Source organism: Danio rerio, chromosome 16, assembly GCF_052040795.2.
Source record: "Danio rerio strain M-AB ecotype USA chromosome 16, GRCz13ab, whole genome shotgun sequence".
Lineage (NCBI taxonomy): Eukaryota > Metazoa > Chordata > Actinopteri > Cypriniformes > Danionidae > Danio > Danio rerio.
The window spans coordinates 7,495,840-7,519,487 of NC_141036.1; the positions used below are offsets into that span (position 1 = coordinate 7,495,840).

At 28.7% G+C, this 23,648-nt stretch overlaps 1 protein-coding gene and 1 long non-coding RNA gene across 2 annotated transcripts in view; one reads left to right on the forward strand and one right to left on the reverse strand.

Annotated features, from left to right (window-relative positions):
• The window catches only part of bmper (BMP binding endothelial regulator), a 107,067-nt gene that overhangs the window by 51,987 nt on the left and 31,432 nt on the right, over positions 1 to 23,648 (forward strand).
• On the reverse strand, positions 8,970 to 12,229 carry LOC148679573 (uncharacterized). The gene is made up of 5 exons (XR_015945006.1): positions 11,626 to 12,229; positions 11,275 to 11,574; positions 11,023 to 11,171; positions 9,307 to 10,278; positions 8,970 to 9,211 (listed from the first exon to the last, which is right to left on the reverse strand). It is a non-coding gene; the product is annotated as an uncharacterized LOC148679573 (long non-coding RNA).

Sequence of the window (23,648 nt, forward strand, 5' to 3'; positions counted from 1 at the left end):
GATCCTGGACCATCATTATTTAAATACAGTGTAAATTCACTATTGTTGATCCTGGATCATCATTATTTAAATACAGTGTAAATTCACTATTGTTGATCCTGGATCATCATCATTATTTAAATACAATGTAAATTCACTATTGTTGATCCTGGACCATCATCATCATTTAAATACAGACTAAATTCACTATTGTTGATCCTGGATCATCATCATTGTACTTAAATACAATGTAAATTCACTATTGTTGATCCTGGATCAACATTATTTAAATACAGTGTAAATTCACTATTGTTGATCCTGGATCATCATCATTATTTAAATGCAATGTAAATTCACTATTGTTGATCCTGGATCATCATTATTTAAATACAGTGTAAATTCACTATTGTTGATCCTGGATCATCATCATCATTTAATTACAGTGTAAATTCACTATTGTTGATCCTGGATCATCATCATTATTTAAATACAATGTAAATTCACTATTGTTGATCCTGGTTCATCGTCCTTATTTAAATACAGAGTAAATTCACTATTGTTGATCCTGGATCATCATCATTATTTAAATACAGTGTAAATTCACTATTGTTGATCCTGGATCATCATTATTTAAATACAGAGTAAATTCACTGTTGTTGATCCTGGACCATCATCATTATTTAAATACAGTGTAAATTCACTATTGTTGATCCTGGATCGTCATTATTTAAATGCAATGTAAATACACTATTGTTGATCCTGGATCATCATAATTTAAATACAGAGTAAATTCACTATTGTTGATCCTGGATCATCATTATTTAAATGCAGTGTAAATTCACTATTGTTGATCCTGGATCATCATTATTTAAATACAGTGTAAATTCACTATTGTTGATCCTGGATCATCATTATTTAAATACAGAGTAAATTCACTATTGTTGATCCTGGATCATCATCATTATTTAAATACAGAGTAAATTCACTATTGTTGATCCTGGATCATCATTATTTAAATACAGAGTAAATTCACTATTGTTGATCCTGGATCATCATCATTATTTAAATACAGAGTAAATTCACTATTGTTGATCCTGGATCATCATTATTTAAATACAGAGTAAATTCACTATTGTTGATCCTGGATCATCATTATTTAAATACAGAGTAAATTTACTATTGTTGATCCTGGATCATCATCATTATTTAAATACAATGTAAATTCACTATTGTTGATCCTGGATCGTCCTTATTTAAATACAGAGTAAATTCACTGTTGTTGATCCTGGACCATCATCATTATTTAAATACAGAAAAAATTCACTATTGTTGATCCTGGATCGTCCTTATTTAAATACAGTGTAAATTCACTATTGTTGATCCTGGATCATCATTATTTAAATACAGAGTAAATTCACTATTGTTGATCCTGGATCATCATCATTATTTAAATACAGAGTAAATTCACTATTGTTGATCCTGGATCATCATTATTTAAATACAGAGTAAATTCACTATTGTTGATCCTGGACCATCATCATTATTTAAATGCAATGTAAATTCACTATTGTTGATCCTGGATCATCATCATCATTTAATAACAGTGTAAATTCACTATTGTTGATCCTGGATCATCATCATTATTTAAATACAGAGTAAATTCACTATTGTTGATCCTGGATCATCATCATTATTTAAATACAGTGTAAATTCACTATTGTTGATCCTGGATCATCATCATTATTTAAATACAGAGTAAATTCACTATTGTTGATCTTGGATCATCATCATTATTTAAATACTGAGTAAATTCACTATTGTTGATCCTGGATCATCATCATTATTTAAATACAGAGTAAATTCACTATTGTTGATCCTGGATCATCATTATTTAAATACAGAGTAAATTCACTGTTGTTGATCCTGGACCATCATCATTATTTAAATACAGTGTAAATTCACTATTGTTGATCCTGGATCGTCATTATTTAAATGCAATGTAAATACACTATTGTTGATCCTGGATCATCATAATTTAAATACAGAGTAAATTCACTATTGTTGATCCTGGATCATCATTATTTAAATGCAATGTAAATTCACTATTGTTGATCCTGGATCATCATTATTTAAATACAGTGTAAATTCACTATTGTTGATCCTGGATCATCATTATTTAAATACAGAGTAAATTCACTATTGTTGATCCTGGATCATCATCATTATTTAAATACAGAGTAAATTCACTATTGTTGATCCTGGATCATCATTATTTAAATACAGTGTAAATTCACTATTGTTGATCCTGGATCATCATCATTATTTAAATACAGAGTAAATTCACTATTGTTGATCCTGGATCATCATTATTTAAATACAGAGTAAATTCACTATTGTTGATCCTGGATCATCATTATTTAAATACAGAGTAAATTTACTATTGTTGATCCTGGATCATCATCATTATTTAAATACAATGTAAATTCACTATTGTTGATCCTGGATCGTCCTTATTTAAATACAGAGTAAATTCACTGTTGTTGATCCTGGACCATCATCATTATTTAAATACAGAAAAAATTCACTATTGTTGATCCTGGATCGTCCTTATTTAAATACAGTGTAAATTCACTATTGTTGATCCTGGATCATCATTATTTAAATACAGAGTAAATTCACTATTGTTGATCCTGGATCATCATCATTATTTAAATACAGAGTAAATTCACTATTGTTGATCCTGGATCATCATTATTTAAATACAGAGTAAATTCACTATTGTTGATCCTGGACCATCATCATTATTTAAATGCAATGTAAATTCACTATTGTTGATCCTGGATCATCATCATTATTTAAATACAGAGTAAATTCACTATTGTTGATCCTGGATCATCATCATTATTTAAATACAGAGTAAATTCACTATTGTTGATCCTGGATCATCATCATTATTTAAATACAGAGTAAATTCACTATTGTTGATCCTGGACCATCATCATTATTTAAATACAGTGTAAATTCAATATTGTTGATCCTGGACCATCATCATTTAAACACAGAGTAAATTCACTATTGTTGATCCTGGATCATCATTATTTAAATACAGAGTAAATTCACTATTGTTGATCCTGGATCATCATCATTATTTAAATACAGAGTAAATTCACTATTGTTGATCCTTTACCATCATCATTATTTAAATACAGAGTAAATTCACTATTGTTGATCCTGGATCGTCCTTATTTAAATACAGTGTAAATTCACTATTGTTGATCCTGGACCATCATTATTTAAATACAGTGTAAATTCACTATTGTTGATCCTGGATCATCATTATTTAAATACAGTGTAAATTCACTATTGTTGATCCTGGATCATCATCATTATTTAAATACAATGTAAATTCACTATTGTTGATCCTGGACCATCATCATCATTTAAATACAGACTAAATTCACTATTGTTGATCCTGGATCATCATCATTGTACTTAAATACAATGTAAATTCACTATTGTTGATCCTGGATCAACATTATTTAAATACAGAGTAAATTCACTATTGTTGATCCTGGATCATCATCATTATTTAAATGCAATGTAAATTCACTATTGTTGATCCTGGATCAACATTATTTAAATACAGAGTAAATTCACTATTGTTGATCCTGGATCATCATCATTGTACTTAAATACAATGTAAATTCACTATTGTTGATCCTGGATCAACATTATTTAAATACAGTGTAAATTCACTATTGTTGATCCTGGATCATCATCATTATTTAAATGCAATGTAAATTCACTATTGTTGATCCTGGATCATCATTATTTAAATACAGTGTAAATTCACTATTGTTGATCCTGGACCATCATCATCATTTAAATACAGAGTAAATTCACTATTGTTGATCCTGGATCATCATCATTATTTAAATACAATGTAAATTCACTATTGTTGATCCTGGTTCATCATCATTATTTAAATACAGTGTAAATTCACTATTGTTGATCCTGGATCATCATTATTTAAATACAGTGTAAATTCACTATTGTTGATCCTGGATCATCATTATTTAAATACAGAGTAAATTCACTATTGTTGATCCTGGATCATCATCATTATTTAAATACAGTGTAAATTCACTATTGTTGATCCTGGATCATCATTATTTAAATACAGTGTAAATTCACTATTGTTGATCCTGGATCATCATTATTTAAATACAGTGTAAATTCACTATTGTTGATCTTGGATCGTCATCATTATTTAAATACAGTGTAAATTCACTATTGTTGATCCTGGATCATCATCATTTAAATACAGAGTAAATTCACTATTGTTGATCCTGGACCATCATCATTTAAATACAGAGTAAATTCACTATTGTTGATCCTGGATCATCATCATTATTTAAATACAATGTAAATTCACTGTTGTTGATCCTGGACCATCATCATTATTTAAATACAGTGTAAATTCACTATTGTTGATCCTGGATCATCATCATTATTTAAATACAGTGTAAATTCACTATTGTTGATCCTGGATCGTCCTTATTTAAATACAGAGTAAATTCACTATTGTTGATCCTGGATCATCATCATTATTTAAATACAGAGTAAATTCACTATTGTTGATCCTGGATCATCATTATTTAAATACAGAGTAAATTCACTGTTGTTGATCCTGGACCATCATCATTATTTAAATACAGTGTAAATTCACTATTGTTGATCCTGGATCGTCATTATTTAAATGCAATGTAAATACACTATTGTTGATCCTGGATCATCATAATTTAAATACAGAGTAAATTCACTATTGTTGATCCTGGATCATCATTATTTAAATGCAATGTAAATTCACTATTGTTGATCCTGGATCATCATTATTTAAATACAGTGTAAATTCACTATTGTTGATCCTGGACCATCATCATTATTTAAATGCAATGTAAATACACTATTGTTGATCCTGGATCATCATAATTTAAATACAGAGTAAATTCACTATTGTTGATCCTGGATCGTCATTATTTAAATGCAATGTAAATTCACTATTGTTGATCCTGGATCATCATTATTTAAATACAGTGTAAATTCACTATTGTTGATCCTGGATCATCATTATTTAAATACAGAGTAAATTCACTATTGTTGATCCTGGATCATCATCATTATTTAAATACAGAGTAAATTCACTATTGTTGATCCTGGATCATCATTATTTAAATACAGAGTAAATTCACTATTGTTGATCCTGGATCATCATCATTATTTAAATACAGAGTAAATTCACTATTGTTGATCCTGGATCATCATTATTTAAATACAGAGTAAATTCACTATTGTTGATCCTGGACCATCATCATTATTTAAATGCAATGTAAATTCACTATTGTTGATCCTGGATCATCATCATCATTTAATAACAGTGTAAATTCACTATTGTTGATCCTGGATCATCATCATTATTTAAATACTGAGTAAATTCACTATTGTTGATCCTGGATCATCATCATTATTTAAATACAGAGTAAATTCACTATTGTTGATCCTGGATCATCATTATTTAAATGCAATGTAAATTCACTATTGTTGATCCTGGACCATCATCATTATTTAAATACAGAGTAAATTCACTATTGTTGATCCTGGATCATCATCATTATTTAAATACAATGTAAATTCACTATTGTTGATCCTGGATCGTCCTTATTTAAATACAGTGTAAATTCACTATTGTTGATCCTGGATCATCATCATTATTTAAATGCAATGTAAATACACTATTGTTGATCCTGGACCATCATCATCATTTAAATACAGAGTAAATTCACTATTGTTGATCCTGGATCATCATTATTTAAATGCAGAGTAAATTCACTATTGTTGATCCTGGATCATCATCATTATTTAAATACAGAGTAAATTCACTATTGTTGATCCTGGATCATCATCATTATTTAAATACAGAGTAAATTCACTATTGTTGATCCTGGATCATCATCATTGTACTTAAATACAATGTAAATTCACTATTGTTGATCCTGGATCAACATTATTTAAATACAGAGTAAATTCACTATTGTTGATCCTGGACCATCATCATCATTTAAATACAGAGTAAATTCACTATTGTTGATCCTGGATCATCATCATTGTACTTAAATACAATGTAAATTCACTATTGTTGATCCTGGATCATCATCATTATTTAAATACAGTGTAAATTCACTATTGTTGATCCTGGATCATCATCATTATTTAAATACAGAGTAAATTCACTATTGTTGATCCTGGATCCTGGATCGTCATTATTTAAATGCAATGTAAATTCACTATTGTTGATCCTGGATCATCATTATTTAAATACAGAGTAAATTCACTATTGTTGATCCTGGATCATCATCATTATTTAAATACAGAGTAAATTCACTATTGTTGATCCTGGATCATCATCATTATTTAAATACAGAGTAAATTCACTATTGTTGATCCTGGATCATCATTATTTAAATGCAATGTAAATTCACTATTGTTGATCCTGGACCATCATCATTATTTAAATACAGAGTAAATTCACTATTGTTGATCCTGGATCATCATCATTATTTAAATACAGTGTAAATTCACTATTGTTGATCCTGGATCATCATCATTATTTAAATGCAATGTAAATACACTATTGTTGATCCTGGACCATCATCATCATTTAAATACAGAGTAAATTCACTATTGTTGATCCTGGATCATCATTATTTAAATACAGAGTAAATTCACTATTGTTGATCCTGGATCATCATCATTATTTAAATACAAAGTAAATTCACTATTGTTGATCCTGGATCATCATCATTATTTAAATACAGAGTAAATTCACTATTGTTGATCCTGGATCATCATCATTGTACTTAAATACAATGTAAATTCACTATTGTTGATCCTGGATCAACATTATTTAAATACAGAGTAAATTCACTATTGTTCATCCTGGACCATCATCATCATTATTTAAATGCAATGTAAATTCACTATTGTTGATCCTGGACCATCATCATCATTTAAATACAGAGTAAATTCACTATTGTTGATCCTGGATCATCATCATTATTTAAATACTGAGTAAATTCACTATTGTTGATCCTGGATCATCATCATTATTTAAATACAGAGTAAATTCACTATTGTTGATCCTGGATCATCATTATTTAAATGCAATGTAAATTCACTATTGTTGATCCTGGACCATCATCATTATTTAAATACAGAGTAAATTCACTATTGTTGATCCTGGATCATCATCATTATTTAAATACAATGTAAATTCACTATTGTTGATCCTGGATCGTCCTTATTTAAATACAGTGTAAATTCACTATTGTTGATCCTGGATCATCATCATTATTTAAATGCAATGTAAATACACTATTGTTGATCCTGGACCATCATCATCATTTAAATACAGAGTAAATTCACTATTGTTGATCCTGGATCATCATTATTTAAATACAGAGTAAATTCACTATTGTTGATCCTGGATCATCATCATTATTTAAATACAGAGTAAATTCACTATTGTTGATCCTGGATCATCATCATTATTTAAATACAGAGTAAATTCACTATTGTTGATCCTGGATCATCATCATTGTACTTAAATACAATGTAAATTCACTATTGTTGATCCTGGATCAACATTATTTAAATACAGAGTAAATTCACTATTGTTGATCCTGGATCATCATCATCATTATTTAAATGCAATGTAAATTCACTATTGTTGATCCTGGACCATCATCATCATTTAAATACAGAGTAAATTCACTATTGTTGATCCTGGATCATCATCATTGTACTTAAATACAATGTAAATTCACTATTGTTGATCCTGGATCATCATCATTATTTAAATACAGTGTAAATTCACTATTGTTGATCCTGGATCATCATCATTATTTAAATACAGAGTAAATTCACTATTGTTGATCCTGGATCCTGGATCGTCATTATTTAAATGCAATGTAAATTCACTATTGTTGATCCTGGATCATCATCATTATTTAAATACAGAGTAAATTCACTATTGTTGATCCTGGATCATCATCATTATTTAAATACAGAGTAAATTCACTATTGTTGATCCTGGATCATCATCATTATTTAAATACAGAGTAAATTCACTATTGTTGATCCTGGATCATCATTATTTAAATGCAATGTAAATTCACTATTGTTGATCCTGGACCATCATCATTATTTAAATACAGAGTAAATTCACTATTGTTGATCCTGGATCATCATCATTATTTAAATACAGTGTAAATTCACTATTGTTGATCCTGGATCATCATCATTATTTAAATGCAATGTAAATACACTATTGTTGATCCTGGACCATCATCATCATTTAAATACAGAGTAAATTCACTATTGTTGATCCTGGATCATCATTATTTAAATACAGAGTAAATTCACTATTGTTGATCCTGGATCATCATCATTATTTAAATACAAAGTAAATTCACTATTGTTGATCCTGGATCATCATCATTATTTAAATACAGAGTAAATTCACTATTGTTGATCCTGGATCATCATCATTGTACTTAAATACAATGTAAATTCACTATTGTTGATCCTGGATCAACATTATTTAAATACAGAGTAAATTCACTATTGTTCATCCTGGACCATCATCATCATTATTTAAATGCAATGTAAATTCACTATTGTTGATCCTGGACCATCATCATCATTTAAATACAGAGTAAATTCACTATTGTTGATCCTGGATCATCATCATTGTACTTAAATACAATGTAAATTCACTATTGTTGATCCTGGATCATCATCATTATTTAAATACAGAGTAAATTCACTATTGTTGATCCTGGATCCTGGATCGTCATTATTTAAATGCAATGTAAATTCACTATTGTTGATCCTGGATCATCATCATTATTTAAATACAGAGTAAATTCACTATTGTTGATCCTGGATCATCATCATTATTTAAATACAGAGTAAATTCACTATTGTTGATCCTGGATCATCATCATTATTTAAATACAGAGTAAATTCACTATTGTTGATCCTGGATCATCATTATTTAAATACAGAGTAAATTCACTATTGTTGATCCTGGATCATCATCATTATTTAAATACAGAGTAAATTCACTATTGTTGATCCTGGACCATCATCATTTAATTACAGTGTAAATTCACTATTGTTGATCCTGGATCATCATTATTTAAATATAATGTAAATTCACTATTGTTGATCCTGGATCAACATTATTTAAATACAGAGTAAATTCACTATTGTTGATCCTGGATCAACATTATTTAAATACAGAGTAAATTCACTATTGTTGATCCTGGATCATCATCATTATTTAAATACAATGTAAATTCACTATTGTTGATCCTGGATCATCATCATTATTTAAATACAATGTAAATTCACTATTGTTGATCCTGGATCAACATTATTTAAATACAGAGTAAATTCACTATTGTTGATCCTGGACCATCATCATTTAATTACAGTGTAAATTCACTATTGTTGATCCTGGACCATCATCATTATTTAAATACAGAGTAAATTCACTATTGTTGATCCTGGACCATCATCATTATTTAAATACAGAGTAAATTCACTATTGTTGATCCTGGACCATCATCATTATTTAAATACAGAGTAAATTCACTATTGTTGATCCTGGACCATCATCATTATTTAAATACAGAGTAAATTCACTATTGTTGATCCTGGATCATCATCATTATTTAAATACAGAGTAAATTCACTATTGTTGATCCTGGACCATCATCATTATTTAAATACAGAGTAAATTCACTATTGTTGATCCTGGATCGTCCTTATTTAAATACCGAGTAAATTCACTATTGTTGATCCTGGATCGTCCTTATTTAAATACAGTGTAAATTCACTATTGTTGATCCTGGATCATCATTATTTAAATACAGTGTAAATTCACTATTGTTGATCCTGGATCATCATCATTATTTAAATACAATGTAAATTCACTATTGTTGATCCTGGACCATCATCATCATTTAAATACAGAGTAAATTCACTATTGTTGATCCTGGATCGTCCTTATTTAAATACAGTGTAAATTCACTATTGTTGATCCTGGATCATCATTATTTAAATACAGAGTAAATTCACTATTGTTGATCCTGGATCATCATCATTATTTAAATACAGAGTAAATTCACTATTGTTGATCCTGGATCATCATTATTTAAATACAGAGTAAATTCACTATTGTTGATCCTGGACCATCATCATTATTTAAATGCAATGTAAATTCACTATTGTTGATCCTGGATCATCATCATCATTTAATAACAGTGTAAATTCACTATTGTTGATCCTGGATCATCATCATTATTTAAATACTGAGTAAATTCACTATTGTTGATCCTGGATCATCATCATCATTTAATAACAGTGTAAATTCACTATTGTTGATCCTGGATCATCATCATTATTTAAATACAGAGTAAATTCACTATTGTTGATCCTGGATCATCATTATTTAAATGCAATGTAAATTCACTATTGTTGATCCTGGACCATCATCATTATTTAAATACAGAGTAAATTCACTATTGTTGATCCTGGATCATCATCATTATTTAAATACAATGTAAATTCACTATTGTTGATCCTGGATCGTCCTTATTTAAATACAGTGTAAATTCACTATTGTTGATCCTGGATCATCATCATTATTTAAATGCAATGTAAATACACTATTGTTGATCCTGGACCATCATCATCATTTAAATACAGAGTAAATTCACTATTGTTGATCCTGGATCATCATTATTTAAATACAGAGTAAATTCACTATTGTTGATCCTGGATCATCATCATTATTTAAATACAGAGTAAATTCACTATTGTTGATCCTGGATCATCATCATTATTTAAATACAGAGTAAATTCACTATTGTTGATCCTGGATCATCATCATTGTACTTAAATACAATGTAAATTCACTATTGTTGATCCTGGATCAACATTATTTAAATACAGAGTAAATTCACTATTGTTGATCCTGGATCATCATCATCATTATTTAAATGCAATGTAAATTCACTATTGTTGATCCTGGACCATCATCATCATTTAAATACAGAGTAAATTCACTATTGTTGATCCTGGATCATCATCATTGTACTTAAATACAATGTAAATTCACTATTGTTGATCCTGGATCATCATCATTATTTAAATACAGTGTAAATTCACTATTGTTGATCCTGGATCATCATCATTATTTAAATACAGAGTAAATTCACTATTGTTGATCCTGGATCCTGGATCGTCATTATTTAAATGCAATGTAAATTCACTATTGTTGATCCTGGATCATCATCATTATTTAAATACAGAGTAAATTCACTATTGTTGATCCTGGATCATCATCATTATTTAAATACAGAGTAAATTCACTATTGTTGATCCTGGATCATCATCATTATTTAAATACAGAGTAAATTCACTATTGTTGATCCTGGATCATCATTATTTAAATACAGAGTAAATTCACTATTGTTGATCCTGGATCATCATCATTATTTAAATACAGAGTAAATTCACTATTGTTGATCCTGGACCATCATCATTTAATTACAGTGTAAATTCACTATTGTTGATCCTGGATCATCATTATTTAAATATAATGTAAATTCACTATTGTTGATCCTGGATCAACATTATTTAAATACAGAGTAAATTCACTATTGTTGATCCTGGATCAACATTATTTAAATACAGAGTAAATTCACTATTGTTGATCCTGGATCATCATCATTATTTAAATACAATGTAAATTCACTATTGTTGATCCTGGATCATCATCATTATTTAAATACAATGTAAATTCACTATTGTTGATCCTGGATCAACATTATTTAAATACAGAGTAAATTCACTATTGTTGATCCTGGACCATCATCATTTAATTACAGTGTAAATTCACTATTGTTGATCCTGGACCATCATCATTATTTAAATACAGAGTAAATTCACTATTGTTGATCCTGGACCATCATCATTATTTAAATACAGAGTAAATTCACTATTGTTGATCCTGGACCATCATCATTATTTAAATACAGAGTAAATTCACTATTGTTGATCCTGGACCATCATCATTATTTAAATACAGAGTAAATTCACTATTGTTGATCCTGGATCATCATCATTATTTAAATACAGAGTAAATTCACTATTGTTGATCCTGGACCATCATCATTATTTAAATACAGAGTAAATTCACTATTGTTGATCCTGGATCGTCCTTATTTAAATACCGAGTAAATTCACTATTGTTGATCCTGGATCGTCCTTATTTAAATACAGTGTAAATTCACTATTGTTGATCCTGGACCATCATTATTTAAATACAGTGTAAATTCACTATTGTTGATCCTGGATCATCATTATTTAAATACAGTGTAAATTCACTATTGTTGATCCTGGATCATCATCATTATTTAAATACAATGTAAATTCACTATTGTTGATCCTGGACCATCATCATCATTTAAATACAGAGTAAATTCACTATTGTTGATCCTGGATCATCATCATTGTACTTAAATACAATGTAAATTCACTATTGTTGATCCTGGATCAACATTATTTAAATACAGAGTAAATTCACTATTGTTGATCCTGGATCATCATCATTATTTAAATGCAATGTAAATTCACTATTGTTGATCCTGGATCAACATTATTTAAATACAGAGTAAATTCACTATTGTTGATCCTGGATCATCATCATTGTACTTAAATACAATGTAAATTCACTATTGTTGATCCTGGATCAACATTATTTAAATACAGTGTAAATTCACTATTGTTGATCCTGGATCATCATCATTATTTAAATACAGAGTAAATTCACTATTGTTGATCCTGGATCATCATCATTGTACTTAAATACAATGTAAATTCACTATTGTTGATCCTGGATCATCATTATTTAAATACAGTGTAAATTCACTATTGTTGATCCTGGATCATCATCATCATTTAATTACAGTGTAAATTCACTATTGTTGATCCTGGACCATCATCATCATTTAAATACAGAGTAAATTCACTATTGTTGATCCTGGATCATCATCATTATTTAAATACAATGTAAATTCACTATTGTTGATCCTGGTTCATCATCATTATTTAAATACAGTGTAAATTCACTATTGTTGATCCTGGATCATCATTATTTAAATACAGTGTAAATTCACTATTGTTGATCCTGGATCATCATTATTTAAATACAGAGTAAATTCACTATTGTTGATCCTGGATCATCATCATTATTTAAATACAGTGTAAATTCACTATTGTTGATCTTGGATCGTCATCATTATTTAAATACAGTGTAAATTCACTATTGTTGATCCTGGATCATCATCATTTAAATACAGAGTAAATTCACTATTGTTGATCCTGGACCATCATCATTTAAATACAGAGTAAATTCACTATTGTTGATCCTGGATCATCATCATTATTTAAATACAATGTAAATTCACTGTTGTTGATCCTGGACCATCATCATTATTTAAATACAGTGTAAATTCACTATTGTTGATCCTGGATCATCATCATTATTTAAATACAGTGTAAATTCACTATTGTTGATCCTGGATCGTCCTTATTTAAATACAGAGTAAATTCACTATTGTTGATCCTGGATCATCATCATTATTTAAATACAGAGTAAATTCACTATTGTTGATCCTGGATCATCATTATTTAAATACAGAGTAAATTCACTGTTGTTGATCCTGGACCATCATCATTATTTAAATACAGTGTAAATTCACTATTGTTGATCCTGGATCGTCATTATTTAAATGCAATGTAAATTCACTATTGTTGATCCTGGATCATCATTATTTAAATGCAATGTAAATTCACTATTGTTGATCCTGGATCATCATTATTTAAATACAGTGTAAATTCACTATTGTTGATCCTGGATCATCATTATTTAAATACAGAGTAAATTCACTATTGTTGATCCTGGATCATCATTATTTAAATACAGAGTAAATTTACTATTGTTGATCCTGGATCATCATCATTATTTAAATACAATGTAAATTCACTATTGTTGATCCTGGATCGTCCTTATTTAAATACAGAGTAAATTCACTGTTGTTGATCCTGGACCATCATCATTATTTAAATACAGAAAAAATTCACTATTGTTGATCCTGGATCGTCCTTATTTAAATACAGTGTAAATTCACTATTGTTGATCCTGGATCATCATTATTTAAATACAGAGTAAATTCACTATTGTTGATCCTGGATCATCATTATTTAAATACAGAGTAAATTCACTATTGTTGATCCTGGACCATCATCATTATTTAAATGCAATGTAAATTCACTATTGTTGATCCTGGATCATCATCATCATTTAATAACAGTGTAAATTCACTATTGTTGATCCTGGATCATCATCATTATTTAAATACAGAGTAAATTCACTATTGTTGATCCTGGATCATCATCATTATTTAAATACAGAGTAAATTCACTATTGTTGATCCTGGATCATCATTATTTAAATGCAATGTAAATTCACTATTGTTGATCCTGGACCATCATCATTATTTAAATACAGAGTAAATTCACTATTGTTGATCCTGGATCATCATCATTATTTAAATACAATGTAAATTCACTATTGTTGATCCTGGATCGTCCTTATTTAAATACAGTGTAAATTCACTATTGTTGATCCTGGATCATCATCATTATTTAAATGCAATGTAAATACACTATTGTTGATCCTGGACCATCATCATCATTTAAATACAGAGTAAATTCACTATTGTTGATCCTGGATCATCATTATTTAAATACAGAGTAAATTCACTATTGTTGATCCTGGATCATCATCATTATTTAAATACAGAGTAAATTCACTATTGTTGATCCTGGATCATCATCATTATTTAAATACAGAGTAAATTCACTATTGTTGATCCTGGATCATCATCATTGTACTTAAATACAATGTAAATTCACTATTGTTGATCCTGGATCAACATTATTTAAATACAGAGTAAATTCACTATTGTTGATCCTGGATCATCATCATCATTATTTAAATGCAATGTAAATTCACTATTGTTGATCCTGGACCATCATCATCATTTAAATACAGAGTAAATTCACTATTGTTGATCCTGGATCATCATCATTGTACTTAAATACAATGTAAATTCACTATTGTTGATCCTGGATCATCATCATTATTTAAATACAGTGTAAATTCACTATTGTTGATCCTGGATCATCATCATTATTATTTAAATACAGAGTAAATTCACTATTGTTGATCCTGGATCATCATTATTTAAATGCAATGTAAATTCACTATTGTTGATCCTGGATCATCATCATTATTTAAATACAGAGTAAATTCACTATTGTTGATCCTGGATCGTCATTATTTAAATGCAATGTAAATTCACTATTGTTGATCCTGGATCATCATCATTATTTAAATACAGAGTAAATTCACTATTGTTGATCCTGGATCATCATCATTATTTAAATACAGAGTAAATTCACTATTGTTGATCCTGGATCATCATCATTATTTAAATACAGAGTAAATTCACTATTGTTGATCCTGGATCATCATCATTATTTAAATACAGAGTAAATTCACTATTGTTGATCCTGGATCATCATTATTTAAATACAGAGTAAATTCACTATTGTTGATCCTGGATCATCATCATTATTTAAATACAATGTAAATTCACTATTGTTGATCCTGGATCATCATCATTATTTAAATACAGAGTAAATTCACTGTTGTTGATCCTGGACCATCATCATTATTTAAATACAGAGTAAATTCACTATTGTTGATCCTGGATCATCATTATTTAAATACAGAGTAAATTCACTATTGTTGATCCTGGACCATCATCATTATTTAAATACAGTGTAAATTCACTATTGTTGATCCTGGACCATCATCATTATTTAAATACAGAGTAAATTCACTATTGTTGATCCTGGATCGTCCTTATGTAAATACAGTGTAAATTCACTATTGTTGATCCTGGATCATCATTATTTAAATGCAATGTAAATTCACTATTGTTGATCCTGGATCATCATTATTTAAATACAGTGTAAATTCACTATTGTTGATCCTGGATCATCATCATTATTTAAATACAATGTAAATTTAACTATTGTTAATCCTGGATCGTCCTTATTTAAATACAGTGTAAATTCACTATTGTTGATCCTGGATCATCATCATTATTTAAATACAATGTAAATTCACTATTGTTGATCCTGGATCGTCCTTATTTAAATACAGTGTAAATTCACTATTGTTGATCCTGGATCATCATCATTATTTAAATACAGAGTAAATACACTATTGTTGATCCTGGATCATCATTATTTAAATACAATGTAAATTTAACTATTGTTGATCCTGGATCGTCCTTATTTAAATACAGTGTAAATTCACTATTGTTGATCCTGGATCATCATTATTTAAATACAATGTAAATTTAACTATTGTTGATCCTGGATCGTCCTTATTTAAATACAGAGTAAATTCACTATTGTTGATCCTGGATCATCATCATTATTTAAATACAGTGTAAATTCACTATTGTTGATCCTGGACCATCATCATTTAATTACAGTGTAAATTCACTATTGTTGATCCTGGATCATCATTATTTAAATATAATGTAAATTCACTATTGTTGATCCTGGATCAACATTATTTAAATACAGTGTAAATTCACTATTGTTGATCCTGGATCGTCCTTATTTAAATACAGTGTAAATTCACTATTGTTGATCCTGGATCATCATCATTATTTAAATACAGAGTAAATTCATTTTTGTTGATCCTGGATCATCATCATTATTTAAATACAGAGTAAATTCACTATTGTTGATCCTGGATCAACATTATTTAAATACAGTGTAAATTCACTATTGTTGATCCTGGATCGTCCTTATTTAAATACAGTGTAAATTCACTATTGTTGATCCTGGACCATCATCATTATTTAAATACAGAGTAAATTCACTATTGTTGATCCTGGATCATCATCATTATTTAAATACAGTGTAAATTCACTATTGTTGATCCTGGACCATCATCATTATTTAAATACAGTGTAAATTCACTATTGTTGATCCTGGATCATCATCATTATTTAAATACAGTGTAAATTCACTATTGTTGATCCTGGATCATCATCATTATTTAAATACAATGTAAATTCACTATTGTTGATCCTGGATCATCAACATTATTTAAATACAGTGTAAATTCACTATTGTTGATCCTGGACCATCATCATCATTTAAATACAGAGTAAATTCACTATTGTTGATCCTGGATCATCATTATTTAAATACAGAGTAAATTCACTATTGTTGATCCTGGATCATCATCATTATTTAAATACAATGTAAATTCACTATTGTTGATCCTGGATCATCAACATTATTTAAATACAGTGTAAATTCACTATTGTTGATCCTGGACCATCATCATCATTTAAATACAGAGTAAATTCACTATTGTTGATCCTGGATCAACATTATTTAAATACAGAGTAAATTCACTATTGTTGATCCTGGACCATCATCATTTAATTACAGTGTAAATTCACTATTGTTGATCCTGGATCATCATCATTTTTTAAATACAGTGTAAATTCACTATTGTTGATCCTGGATCATCATCATTGTACTTAAATACAATGTAAATTCACTATTGTTGATCCTGGATCAACATTATTTAAATACAGAGTAAATTCACTATTGTTGATCCTGGATCATCATCATCATTATTTAAATGCAATGTAAATTCACTATTGTTGATCCTGGACCATCATCATCATTTAAATACAGAGTAAATTCACTATTGTTGATCCTGGATCATCATCATTGTACTTAAATACAATGTAAATTCACTATTGTTGATCCTGGATCATCATCATTATTTAAATACAGAGTAAATTCACTATTGTTGATCCTGGATCCTGGATCGTCATTATTTAAATGCAATGTAAATTCACTATTGTTGATCCTGGATCATCATCATTATTTAAATACAGAGTAAATTCACTATTGTTGATCCTGGATCATCATCATTATTTAAATACAGAGTAAATTCACTATTGTTGATCCTGGATCATCATCATTATTTAAATACAGAGTAAATTCACTATTGTTGATCCTGGATCATCATTATTTAAATACAGAGTAAATTCACTATTGTTGATCCTGGATCATCATTATTTAAATACAGAGTAAATTCACTATTGTTGATCCTGGATCATCATCATTATTTAAATACAATGTAAATTCACTATTGTTGATCCTGGATCGTCCTTATTTAAATACAGAGTAAATTCACTGTTGTTGATCCTGGACCATCATCATTATTTAAATACAGAGTAAATTCACTATTGTTGATCCTGGATCATAATCATTATTTAAATACAGAGTAAATTCACTATTGTTGATCCTGGATCGTCCTTATTTAAATACAGTGTAAATTCACTATTGTTGATCCTGGATCATCATCATTATTTAAATACAGAGTAAATTCACTATTGTTGATCCTGGACCATCATCATTATTTAAATACAGAGTAAATTCACTATTGTTGATCCTGGATCATAATCATTATTTAAATACAGAGTAAATTCACTATTGTTGATCCTGGATCGTCCTTATTTAAATACAGTGTAAATTCACTATTGTTGATCCTGGATCATCATTATTTAAATGCAATGTAAATTCACTATTGTTGATCCTGGATCATCATTATTTAAATACAGTGTAAATTCACTATTGTTGATCCTGGATCATCATCATTATTTAAATACAATGTAAATTTAACTATTGTTAATCCTGGATCGTCCTTATTTAAATACAGTGTAAATTCACTATTGTTGATCCTGGATCATCATCATTATTTAAATACAGTGTAAATTCACTATTGTTGATCCTGGACCATCATCATTTAATTACAGTGTAAATTCACTATTGTTGATCCTGGATCATCATTATTTAAATATAATGTAAATTCACTATTGTTGATCCTGGATCAACATTATTTAAATACAGTGTAAATTCACTATTGTTGATCCTGGATCGTCCTTATTTAAATACAGTGTAAATTCACTATTGTTGATCCTGGATCTTCATCATTATTTAAATACAGAGTAAATTCATTTTTGTTGATCCTGGATCATCATCATTATTTAAATACAGAGTAAATTCACTATTGTTGATCCTGGACCATCATCATTATTTAAATACAATGTAAATTCACTATTGTTGATCCTGGATCATCAACATTATTTAAATACAGTGTAAATTCACTATTGTTGATCCTGGACCATCATCATCATTTAAATACAGAGTAAATTCACTATTGTTGATCCTGGATCATCATTATTTAAATACAGAGTAAATTCACTATTGTTGATCCTGGATCATCATCATTATTTAAATACAATGTAAATTCACTATTGTTGATCCTGGATCATCAACATTATTTAAATACAGTGTAAATTCACTATTGTTGATCCTGGACCATCATCATCATTTAAATACAGAGTAAATTCACTATTGTTGATCCTGGATCAACATTATTTAAATACAGAGTAAATTCACTATTGTTGATCCTGGATCATCATCATTTTTTAAATACAGTGTAAATTCACTATTGTTGATCCTGGATCATCAACATTATTTAAATACAGTGTAAATTCACTATTGTTGATCCTGGACCATCATCATCATTTAAATACAGAGTAAATTCACTATTGTTGATCCTGGATCATCATTTTTTAAATACAGAGTAAATTCACTATTGTTGATCCTGGATCATCATTATTATTTAAATACAGTGTAAATTCACTATTGTTGATCCTGGATCATCATTATTTAAATGCAATGTAAATTCACTATTGTTGATCCTGGATCAACATTATTTAAATACAGAGTAAATTCACTATTGTTGATCCTGGATCGTCCTTATTTAAATACAGTGTAAATTCACTATTGTTGATGCTGGATCATCATCATTATTTAAATACAATGTAAATTCACTATTGTTGATCCTGGATCATCATCATTATTTAAATACAGAGTAAATTCACTATTGTTGATCCTGGACCATCATCATTATTTAAATACAATGTAAATTCACTATTGTTGATCCTGGATCATCATCATTATTTAAATACAGAGTAAATTCACTATTGTTGATCCTGGACCATCATCATCATTTAAATACAGAGTAAATTCACTATTGTTGATCCTGGATCATCATCATTATTTAAATACAGAGTAAATTCACTATTGTTGATCCTGGATCATCATTATTTAAATGCAATGTAAATTCACTATTGTTGATCCTGGATCATCATTATTATTTAAATACAGAGTAAATTCACTATTGTTGATCCTGGATCGTCCTTATTTAAATACAGAGTAAATTCACTGTTGTTGATCCTGGACCATCATCATTATTTAAATACAGAAAAAATTCACTATTGTTGATCCTGGATCGTCCTTATTTAAATACAGTGTAAATTCACTATTGTTGATCCTGGATCATCATTATTTAAATACAGAGTAAATTCACTATTGTTGATCCTGGATCATCATCATTATTTAAATACAGAGTAAATTCACTATTGTTGATCCTGGATCATCATCATTATTTAAATACAGAGTAAATTCACTATTGTTGATCCTGGACCATCATCATTATTTAAATGCAATGTAAATTCACTATTGTTGATCCTGGATCATCATCATCATTTAATAACAGTGTAAATTCACTATTGTTGATCCTGGATCATCATCATTATTTAAATACAGAGTAAATTCACTATTGTTGATCCTGGATCATCATTATTTAAATGCAATGTAAATTCACTATTGTTGATCCTGGACCATCATCATTATTTAAATACAGAGTAAATTCACTATTGTTGATCCTGGATCATCATCATTATTTAAATACAATGTAAATTCACTATTGTTGATCCTGGATCGTCCTTATTTAAATACAGTGTAAATTCACTATTGTTGATCCTGGATCATCATTATTTAAATACAGAGTAAATTCACTATTGTTGATCCTGGATCATCATCATTATTTAAATACAGAGTAAATTCACTATTGTTGATCCTGGATCATCATCATTATTTAAATACAGAGTAAATTCACTATTGTTGATCCTGGATCATCATCATTGTACTTAAATACAATGTAAATTCACTATTGTTAATCCTGGATCAACATTATTTAAATACAGAGTAAATTCACTATTGTTGATCCTGGATCATCATCATCATTATTTAAATGCAATGTAAATTCACTATTGTTGATCCTGGACCATCATCATCATTTAAATACAGAGTAAATTCACTATTGTTGATCCTGGATCATCATCATTGTACTTAAATACAATGTAAATTCACTATTGTTGATCCTGGATCATCATCATTATTTAAATACAGTGTAAATTCACTATTGTTGATCCTGGATCATCATCATTATTTAAATACAGAGTAAATTCACTATTGTTGATCCTGGATCATCATTATTTAAATGCAATGTAAATTCACTATTGTTGATCCTGGATCATCATCATTATTTAAATACAGAGTAAATTCACTATTGTTGATCCTGGATCATCATCATTATTTAAATACAGAGTAAATTCACTATTGTTGATCCTGGATCATCATCATTATTTAAATACAGAGTAAATTCACTATTGTTGATCCTGGATCATCATCATTATTTAAATACAGAGTAAATTCACTATTGTTGATCCTGAATCATCATCATTATTTAAATACAGAGTAAATTCACTATTGTTGATCCTGGATCATCATTATTTAAATACAGAGTAAATTCACTATTGTTGATCCTGGATCATCATCATTATTTAAATACAATGTAAATTCACTATTGTTGATCCTGGATCGTCCTTATTTAAATACAGAGTAAATTCACTGTTGTTGATCCTGGACCATCATCATTATTTAAATACAGAGTAAATTCACTATTGTTGATCCTGGATCATAATCATTATTTAAATACAGAGTAAATTCACTATTGTTGATCCTGGACCATCATCATTATTTAAATACAGTGTAAATTCACTATTGTTGATCCTGGACCATCATCATTATTTAAATACAGAGTAAATTCACTATTGTTGATCCTGGATCATAATCATTATTTAAATACAGAGTAAATTCACTATTGTTGATCCTGGATCGTCCTTATTTAAATACAGTGTAAATTCACTATTGTTGATCCTGGATCATCATTATTTAAATGCAATGTAAATTCACTATTGTTGATCCTGGATCATCATTATTTAAATACAGTGTAAATTCACTATTGTTGATCCTGGATCATCATCATTATTTAAATACAATGTAAATTTAACTATTGTTAATCCTGGATCGTCCTTATTTAAATACAGTGTAAATTCACTATTGTTGATCCTGGATCATCATCATTATTTAAATACAATGTAAATTCACTATTGTTGATCCTGGATCGTCCTTATTTAAATACAGTGTAAATTCACTATTGTTGATCCTGGATCATCATCATTATTTAAATACAGAGTAAATACACTATTGTTGATCCTGGATCATCATTATTTAAATACAATGTAAATTTAACTATTGTTGATCCTGGATCGTCCTTATTTAAATACAGTGTAAATTCACTATTGTTGATCCTGGATCATCATCATTATTTAAATACAGTGTAAATTCACTATTGTTGATCCTGGACCATCATCATTTAATTACAGTGTAAATTCACTATTGTTGATCCTGGATCATCATTATTTAAATATAATGTAAATTCACTATTGTTGATCCTGGATCAACATTATTTAAATACAGTGTAAATTCACTATTGTTGATCCTGGATCGTCCTTATTTAAATACAGTGTAAATTCACTATTGTTGATCCTGGATCATCATCATTATTTAAATACAGAGTAAATTCATTTTTGTTGATCCTGGATCATCATCATTATTTAAATACAGAGTAAATTCACTATTGTTGATCCTGGATCAACATTATTTAAATACAGTGTAAATTCACTATTGTTGATCCTGGATCGTCCTTATTTAAATACAGTGTAAATTCACTATTGTTGATCCTGGACCATCATCATTATTTAAATACAGAGTAAATTCACTATTGTTGATCCTGGATCATCATTATTTAAATACAGAGTAAATTCACTATTGTTGATCCTGGATCATCATCATTATTTAAATACAGTGTAAATTCACTATTGTTGATCCTGGAACATCATCATCATTTAAATACAGAGTAAATTCACTATTGTTGATCCTGGATCATCATTATTTAAATACAGAGTAAATTCACTATTGTTGATCCTGGATCATCATCATTATTTAAATACAATGTAAATTCACTATTGTTGATCCTGGATCATCAACATTATTTAAATACAGTGTAAATTCACTATTGTTGATCCTGGACCATCATCATCATTTAA